Source organism: Cyclopterus lumpus, chromosome 18 (genome assembly GCF_009769545.1).
Source record: "Cyclopterus lumpus isolate fCycLum1 chromosome 18, fCycLum1.pri, whole genome shotgun sequence".
NCBI classification, from domain to species: domain Eukaryota; kingdom Metazoa; phylum Chordata; class Actinopteri; order Perciformes; family Cyclopteridae; genus Cyclopterus; species Cyclopterus lumpus.
This window is the reverse complement of record NC_046983.1, coordinates 6,224,751-6,234,860: the sequence shown is the minus strand read 5'-3', so window position 1 is coordinate 6,234,860 and position 10,110 is coordinate 6,224,751.

Genomic DNA, 10,110 nt, shown 5'->3' with positions numbered 1-10,110 from the left:
ATCAGGTTTTCATTAGGTTTCTATCTCCAATGAGATGCTAGCCTCAGTGAACAAAAAGGGAGGCAAACAAACAATGAATTAGGCAAAGGTGCAACTACTACATCTGCCAAGACATGCTAATTTTCTTCACTGAACATTTATGTTGTTTTTAAGACAACCCAGAGATAACCCTGCATATTCTGTACCATCTGTAAGCCCCTCTATCTCAAACTGCAAAAAAACAGTAGAGTACACCAGTGCCTATAGTATATGATAAGACAAAACCATACAATATAAGACAAATTATTTGTTTGCAAACCAATAATGCAGCATCCCGTGGTATTATTACCTGATTCTCTGCTTATCAATGCAACCAGATGGTCCTCAGGCCTGTTGTCTCATGACAAGGCCCTAATTGCTTCCCACATGTGGTTAATGTAAGTTCACATGGTCACTAATGAGAACTGTCATAGAGAAGAGGCTTTTTTTGTCCAAACCTCAGAATTGTTGAAATAGTTTACCTTGTAGGCATAATGGGGAAAACAATATTTAATTGGAATTGGACATTTTTTGTATGTGTTATTATTTAGCTCTGTTGTTAATACAGAGTAAAAAATAGCTTCACTTCATCTGGAATTTTGCGGCACCTCATTTTTTTTTTTAGATAGAACACACTAGGTGCTTATAACCTGTTCAGTGTTTCATGGTAAGACATTAAGCTTTAATGGTCAATATGTTAGTCATAAAAACAGCACATGTACGCATGAGTTCGGAGTGAAGCTTAGTGTGCGTTTGTTTGCCGGATACCTTTGTTCTCAATAATGAAACACTATAAGTGAAACTAAAAGACAAGTGTATCAAGTCATAAAAGTATTCAGCCAAATGCTTTGTGGGTTTAACCCATTTCTCATTTAACGTGATGGATACTGAAAGCATTGCTGCTCTGTCCAGAACAACATGCAAACAATTTCTTTAAAAATGTTGAGACTATTTCAACAATAACCCAGTCAGCTGTCACTTATAGCCTGGTTCCTGTGACTCTGGCAGCAATGGACGTTTCCATCTGCTCTTCTGTGTCCTAATCCAGAAACTGTAATGGCACTTTCCGGAGCCACTGAGCCCGGGCCCCAAGCCACATTTCAGTATTGCAGGCCCACACCTGCCTGTACCAGAACAGCTCAGGACCCGCAACAATTCTAATCCGGACCCCATGAATACAAATTTAAACTTCTGATCTTTGAATAGCTGCACACCATGTGGTGTTTGGTACATTCCACGTAGGCCTTAACAAAAAACAAACTGCACAATCATTTTCATTCCTGATTCCTCCAGATAAAGAATAATAATCTAATTTTCTCACTCCCTACCCTACAGCATTGTGTGTTTATTTTTACCCGCTCTCGTTATTTTATATAATTGTATCTCTTACCCGTCATAATACTCATTTGCATTTTACCCGACAGGTACGACAGAAATCTGCCCCAAGCCTATTGGTTCCTACCGAAAGCTTATATCCTTAATATAGCTGGTCATGAATACATAGTTTAATTATTATTTTTTGAAAGGGTCCATAATTTTCTGAAATTGCTGAGTATTGTTTTGATCAAAGGTTACAGGAGTGAATATAGAATTGGTTTGTAACATGTTTCAGTTATGGACTAATACACATTTTGAGGCTTGTGGCATGGAAGTTATTATATCATATAAACTGGACATGACGAAATGACGGACAGCTTTTATTTGATAGGCGTAGGCTTCAGGAGGCAATTTAGAAAATAATTAGGTTGGATCCTTGATTGGGAAGACTTTAATTGAATAGCCGTGTTATAGACAATTCTTGGATTTATTCAAAGTTGTTTTTGTATCTTGTCATATAACTAGCATATAGAAATATTACCACAAGTAAATAACTGAAGTTAAAACGTTAAGACACAGTGCTGGAATGTAAAATTAAAGGCCCCTCGCCCGCTCTCTCTACTTTTCTGTCGTAGTCCTATTCTCAATTAATTCCTTGCACACTTAATTGTTTGCCATCTCTCTCCTGCCTGTGTTTGCTTTTCGTCGTGTTTGCCATGCAAGCATTTCCGGCGTAAGTAAATAAGTGCAAGTCGGTGTGAGTCTGTGCATACTTTGTTGAAGTGCCCAGTACGGGCATGGACTAAGTTTTGGTCAGTTGGGAGGGTACATTTACACATCGGTAATAGTCAATGACAAAAATACCTTGTTCCTGCAAAAGCTTTTGTTGGACTTTCAAAAAGACACAATACAAATAGAGGGGGTGTGAAAAGTAAAGGTGCTGCCATTGAGTCGTCAACACAGTCTCTGGTATTTGCTTTTTGTCCAACTTCAGTTTCTTTGTTAAAGCAAACCCAGAGTAAAAGGCGTTTTCTCCAGCAGACAAATGAGAGCTACAGAAACCAGTGGGGGGTATTGTCAGGTGGGCACAACAGACGCCGCAGCCGCCAACAATGTCACTTCTCTCAGATATCTTGACAAAGGCACCCCTCTCCCTTGAATGAGATCCGAAAAAATTAAGTTTGGCAGTTCCGGAAATGTTCAAATTCCTCCACAACGATCTGCCAGAATGAGTTTTTCCACATAAACAGAGGTGTAAAAGAGGCCATGCAGTCGCAGAAGAGTGCGTCATTTCATATTTGTAACACCTAGTTTCGACAGATGATGATGAGTTTTGTCAGTTATCAGCGGCGGTAAGTCACGTCAACGTCAAAACGTTCCTCATTGTTTGCTGATTGGCCAGACACTCATATAGTCAAGCTCAATCGACTTTTCTGTGAATGATTTTCACACTTCAAAGTGATGGCGTAAAGCTGAGATTAATATTTTATCAAGCAACCACCAGAACCCTAATCTGCATAGTATGTCCTGGAATCCCATTATTTTCAGAATATCTATACTCTACACTGAAGACGTGTGCATACATTCACCCAGCAATGTGACGGTACTTATAAGAACTTGTTTTCTGAGTACTTATCAAACAAAATAATTGTATCCCACAATAAAGGATACCTTTTCTCTCCAAGTGGCAATTGGGGGGGGGGGGGGGGGGGGGGTCGTCAAACTTCAAAATAACAAGATATAGACTAGAAACTTTAGGGAAAATGGATCTCAATATTCTGAGATAGATTTCTCGCCGTTTGATGATAGTTGACCATTTGTGACCTTAATCCGGTCCTGATATTGACCGACTTAACTGAAAACGTGGTTGCATTAAGCAGTCTGGGAACTGCAATGTTCAAAGCTCTTTCATCTTTAGACTTTTGTTTCAAGCCATGCTGGTGTCATGGCTCTAGCTACGGGAATGACGGTCAGTCAGGTGACAGCTTTGGACCAGACTGAATAATCTTAGCAATTGAAGGGATTGCCAGAAACATTTTGCACAGACATTCATGGTCCCCAGAGGACAACTCCTACTGACTTGGATGCGTTTCCTTGGAGCTCCAGTTGCAATTAAATATGTATTGTTATCCTGTGAAACTTCCTTAAGGAAGGGATGTGGATACAAGTCTGAAAATTACACAATTAGAAAACAAAAGATATTCAGATGGGACTATAGTTTCCTAAAACCTAGAGTTTATGGATGAAAATGATGGGTGGGTGATACGCAAGTATAGGGAGACATAACTTAAATATGGTTCGCCGTTCTGCAAAATCCGACAATAACAAATGTAATTTGAAGTGAGAGTCCTTCAAGAAGGTCAGTTAGAGATGGCACAGCTATGACCGTGACCATGTCAGTGTTGTTAATGTTTTTGACGTCGTGCGGCAAAGTAGAAATGCGGTTGGTGCAGTTCCACTTGTCACACTTCATGTTTTGGAAAAGCGTGCGCACGTCCTGGAGAATAGGGAGATACGTCAGTAACAAGGTGACCGAGCAATGACTCCGAAAAATGGACTTAACGCATTTGCACAGCAACATCTCTTTTCATTCAGACAGTTGTTTCTCTTCATTTGCCTTTTCTCCGTTGCTCCATTTCTCTCTGATTGTACTGATCTTTTTTTACCTCGTGTGTTTTTTCTTCTCTCAAATTTTTCAATTTTCGAAAGGATATTTGCTACAGGTTTTTTTTTTTTTTTTTTTATACCCTGGATTTAAAGTTTCCATTTGTTCCAGAGGCTTCGCTCGTAATTGTTGACCAGAAGAGATCACAGCCCTGCTGCCCTTTCAGCGGAGCCTTAAGAGACATGTTTCAACTCCGAGTCTCTAATCACAGTTCATGCCCTTTCACATGGCATCAGTTTCGAACAGAGCCAAAGGTTTGGCCTCTGGGCCGCCGCATTGTTTGTATGCGCTGACCTTTTGTCTGCATTTACTATATGATCACTAAATATATCAAGGAATTACTCTTTTTTTGTCTTTTTTTCTTCTTGGATTGACCTCCAATCTGTTCCCCTCCTTGATTCCACAGCCCTAAAATCATGACATGTCCTTCCTGATTTTGCTCACTCCCAAAAATACACCCACACCATCTCATATGATTAGGATTCAGAACGACATCAGATATATTGTCCAATATTGCATCCCGCACCTTGTTTCTTCCCTAGGTTTGTTTATGATGATTTGAGCCCGTCGGGGGAGCCTTATAGAAAGCGCCAGTGTAAATACCTGTCTTTTCCCTTGCAATAAGTAAACTGAGGTGAACGCCTTTGATCACAGTGACATAAGTGAATGAAATGAGGAGGAAATGGAAAGATAGCAAATGGGACAAATCACTTCTAAAATTGAACATGACAAGCCTCTGATTGTAATCTCCATGTGGACTTTTAGGGGATGGAGTGTCTATGATGACGGGGAATATGAATGAATATGAAATTCATTTGAAAAGGATAGAGGTAGATGGAAACTGCCCCAAAGATGTGTAGTTATACAGCAATATGCACATGCGCCTACTCATTTATAATTCTTGGTTCATCGACATGTTTTACTTTCATAATTTCTATTCCTTATGGCAAAAGTAACATTGTACTTGTAAAGTGAATTGATTGGAATTGAATTTCATTTTCCAAAACATATTGGGCAGCATGAACAATTACACCATCATACAAGTTCAAACAAGGAGGAAAAAAATAAAATAATGATCAACTGTCCATTCCATAGCATAAATATCTATGACGGTTCACAGACCACTCTTTGCAATGAGGGTAATTCCACAGGCATTGTGTCTGCACTTGCTTTTAGTTTTAGGGATTAAAATAATCTGTTGGAACAGTTACCACTTGTCTGATTGTCTGACTGCAAATGTGTCTTCCTAAGAGTGAGCACAGTTTATTATTAGTAACAGCTAAGCAGCCCCTTCTCCAGTGGAAACTGTGGGCGTGCCAGGTTTAGTCTCAAACCTTTGTTTCTCCAGAAGTTTGCTCTGAGAGCACCATTCAACTCTAGTGATTCATGTAATATCAATATAGGGAACATCGGAAAAGGAGAAGCATTAAAGATCCTGCCTAGAGAGAAACATTGCCTCCAATTTTGCCTTGGTTATTTTGTCTCCAGAGAATGTGGAGAACACATGGAAAAGCAATTGCAAAGTAGTTTGATGTTTCTCTCACCACACAACCTTCTAGAGGAGGTTGGGGATGGATGGAAAGGTCAACAAAGTGACCTTGTGGACACGGGAGGCCTCAGTTTGTTCCTTGTTTTCCGACAGTCAGGTCAGACAACTGTCATATGAACCGTTATTTTTTTTTATTATCATTGATTTGTAATGGTTTTGGACGGCAATGAAAATCAGTGTGATCCCAGCAGGAAACGTCCATACTGTGTGGGCCATTTTGGGAGGCAGTGACATCCTTCACTGTTGTTTTAATTTGGAAGACTTTAGCGGACTTATCGTGCACCAACTCAGTTTCATCACATCATGGTCTCCTGTGAAACCACTGCTCCACCTTCTGGTGCTTGGCTCCGATGAGATGGATCACGTGTGCAGACCATAATAGCAAAGTGTCATTACCCGGCAAGGCCCCATCGCACAAATGCAGATTTTCAGTGCGTACAGTGTGGTTTTGCAGCTGTGCTGTAGCTGGTCTGCGTGTGCATTTTAAGATTGGGATTTATTTACCCTGTTGATAGGAAGGGCCAGCTGCTGTTTGCCTGTTACTAGAAGAAGATTAAAGCATGCAGGAGTGCGTGAGAAATGGACCCCCCCCCCCCCCCTCCCACAGCCGCATTCACAACACACAACGGTACACACATTTTCATTCACTGTGAAAACGTAAATAAGACATGGTGCCTCGGTTTCATATACTCTAGATATACCTGGGTTATGAGGTGAATTAAATTGATTACAATTAATGACCCAGTAGAGTATTGCAACACAGCAAGATGAGGTCTGAAACACTGGAAGAGTAAATTCATGTCGGCCTAAAATACATAAAATACAAAATTAGTTAGCGTTGTATTCTTAAATATATAGACCATTACACAGGTCAGTGCACCAAAACCGGAATGACCATTACATTGAATAAACATGTATTCTTTTTTTTAATGTTGAGTGTATGAAATATTACTTTTTTTTATCCATAAAATTGCCATTCTAAATGCATTAGAATATACATTCATCTTTTTTTTTTACTGAAGCGCTTATGTACGTGCCTGTGAGTCACCAATAAAAAATATCTTTTCACAATATAGATTTATTCCATGTTAAGTATAATTTAAATGACTTAAAATGACTTTCCATGTCTTGCTTCACGCTTTGAGCAGATAGAATCTCAGTCCGACGTCGTACTCCGAGTACACTATAGGTCACGAGCCAGGATCAATTCCTTTGTCACACTGGGGGCGTGAAACCACACAGGAGCACTTAACAGTTGCCTTCTCCTTGTGCACTGACCTGCGCACTGACAAACAGAAAGGATTGTAAATACAAAGTGTTCCTGCTCAGTGAAGCGACGCGAGGCATTAATACAATAAAAAAGTAATGTGGGATAACACGCTCACCTCCAACTGAAGTGTGTAACACTGTTGTGTTGTTATTGTACATTCGATGACAGTTGTTGTCAAGTACTTAGTTTCAACGTTGTCACCACATTGTTTTTTTCTAAATGCGTTAGGGTTTGGGATTAAAATGGATGTCATAATTAAATTTTACCGTCGACAGTATACAAAACTCCAAATGCGTAAAATTCGATTTTAGCATATTTGCACAGTACAGTCACACAACTACTTAATGCATTTGTTAAATGTCAATGCAGACTACATCTTTTACACTACTTACCAAACACCGATGAGTTAATGCACCAGCATAAAGCCATTACGTGTTATAAAGTTTACTCATCCATTTAAATAATAATAATATTTTTTAAAAAAAGCTTAATGACAATGGTATATATCCCCCATGGTACATATCATTAAAAACATTTTGTTCTCACTTTATTTCTCCCATTCTGTTGGCCTGTTAGAGGGACAGCTTAGCAGAGTGTCTGTGATGACTACCATTAGCATGCCACTAGTCGGCTGTTAATATGCAGTTTCTCTGCGATGGCATTTTGCACCGTGTTATTACCGCTGTCCAGATGCCACTGGAAGGGTCGGCCGGGCTTGCGTGCGCGTGTGTGTGTGTGCGTGTGTGTGTGTGTGTGTGTGTGTGTGTGGTTTTCCTGCCTCACTCTCCCATTCAGACCTTCTCACTCTTTCACTCCCAGTCCACCTCTCCACATCCTCGCTTTGTATTTGTGTCATTTAAACATAATTTTAACCACATTTCCCTGCTGCCATTGATATTCATCTCTGCTCCCTATTGTGTGCTTGTGCAAGTATAAATGATGGCTCTTGGTTATTTCTTTTACTATTACTGTGTCTCACAAAACACGTAATACATGTATCAGAATGGATTGTTTTAGTTTGTATCCAAGAGTGTGCAAGCTATATATACTGTAAGTATTCTGTGTGGGCACTTGCTCACACTACCTGCTCATGTGTCTTTATCATCATCATCATTATCATCATCGTTATGTGCGGCTGAGGTGTTGGTCTATTAGCAGATAGTGTATTGTTCTCTGTGGTTGGGTTAATCCCTTCCCTAATTGCCTGGACAGACAGGGAGAGGTCCAAGCTTCATTTGGCCAGTCCATTTCACACAACGGCTTGTTCCACGTCATTTAGCAGGCGAAGCACATTACACATCTGCTGAAACGAGCGGAGGGTGTTAGATGAGACAAGACCCGCGCCGGTGCCATCGTTTACAAACGTCACCCAAACAGAAGAAACGCTTCACAAGGTCGGAGAGGCGACCGCATGCGACCGCCAGCTCAAAGTCAACATATGGGGAGGGAGTGTGTGCATTGTGCGAAGGTGTGACGTTAATTGCTTCTATGCAAATTGTTCTGTAGCCCGGTAGGTTTTATTTATTTATTTTTTTACTTTCTACATATACGGGGAAGATTATTAAAGTACCATTACAGCATTCGGGTAAGCTTCGGCAAGTGTGACAGACTTGTTAGCAACAATAACAATGATAAAAGGCTCTATTCCAAACTTTGCAAGTGGACTTGGACAGACATGAGTGTGTACAAACCGAGGAAGGACTAATGCGAACAAATTGAATTGTGCAAAGTGTCGCACTCATTTGTGTTTTTGGACCTCGACCCAACCTATTGAAACAAATCCTAATCTCCTGGTGCACAAGCTTTAGCAGGAATAAACAAACAAAAACTAATTCTTATTCGCAAATGTGTTATATAAGGATACACCGTGCATGTTGCTAAGAGACAATACAACTTAGTTTTAAAAAGTTAAATTGACTTTAGCTTACGTTGATACTGGTGTGTGGTTACTGAAAGTTTTACAACTGTTAACATGTAATGCAGATTCATGTCTTTTCTTGTTTCCATTTGGTTTTTCTCTGCCTTTCTGATGCTTTCATGCAATTATTGCAGTCTGCAATGTGTATTTGTGTCACCTTTCGTAAGCTGCTCATGCAAGAGGGGTTTGTATGCAGCAAGTCTCTCTCTCTCTCTCTCTCTCTCTCTCTCTCTCTGCCGGATGTTGACAAGGCATTCAGCTAAATTGTACAGTAACAGACTGCACCTCACACTCCCCTGGCACTCAATGCAACTACTGTAATTACTGTGCCAAGGACCTATATTGGGAACAAAATGAAGTCTCAATAAGGCATTGCCGAGGTGTGCGTGTTTGCATTTATGCATGACGGTAAAAAAAATCAAAAAAAATCAATGAAAATGGCACAACGAGATGCCAAGTAATCTCGCCTACCGGACACACTCAGAGCACAAAAAAAGCTCACCTCAACATCGGTTGCCATGCAGGTCATCCTCCCTCCGTCTCTTTAACTCTCAGCATGTCAGGCCTGATGTGAGAGGAAATAGCATCGAGGGCAGAGGCAGCCCAAACAATAAGAGACACACAACCTCCTCTAATTTAATTTTGCAGCAGATGGCAAAATGTAACCTATGGCCCGGACAGATTGCTGTTTTGGTAAAGCCTTCCAGCACTATCCGGGAAAAAAAAAAGTGAGAGAAGCAGACGGATGAGGTTTGAGAGGAAGAGGCATGAATACAAAGATGGGTGAGACAAATATCGTGTGCTGAAAAAGCGAAAAAAGCAAAAGATAGACATTTAGACAGTCGGTTCAAGAAGCGGAGGGCACGAGTTAAACCTGGCAGATTTACAGATGATCAACAACACGGAACTCAGGAGAAAGATGTCAAGAGCCACGAGACGAGGCCAATTAAGAGCAGCGTCAGAATGACGATTAGCGGCGCGGAGCGAGATGAGACGAGGAGCAGGAAAACAACTCAAAGATGGATGATAATTACGTGCGAGATCTTGTGATCACTTGTCATCCGCGATGAAGACGATAAAACAAGCGAATGAGTTTTAATAGGGCACGCCGTTCGGCAAAGTTAACCTTCTTTAACCTGCGTCGGTGCTTTGTTTCAATAACCTGATAGAGTTCTTATTTCACAGCAGAGTTGGACGAGAAGAACACAAACGAGATGAGAAGAAAGACATTCGGCTGTGCGGACATTCCCCATTAGCATCGGGACTAAACCATTTTGTTTTTGCTCAATTTGAAGTTCGACAGCTTTTACGATTTAGGATGTAAGAGATAAATTGTAAACACGGCAATAAATGTATTTCTTTACCCTTTTAAA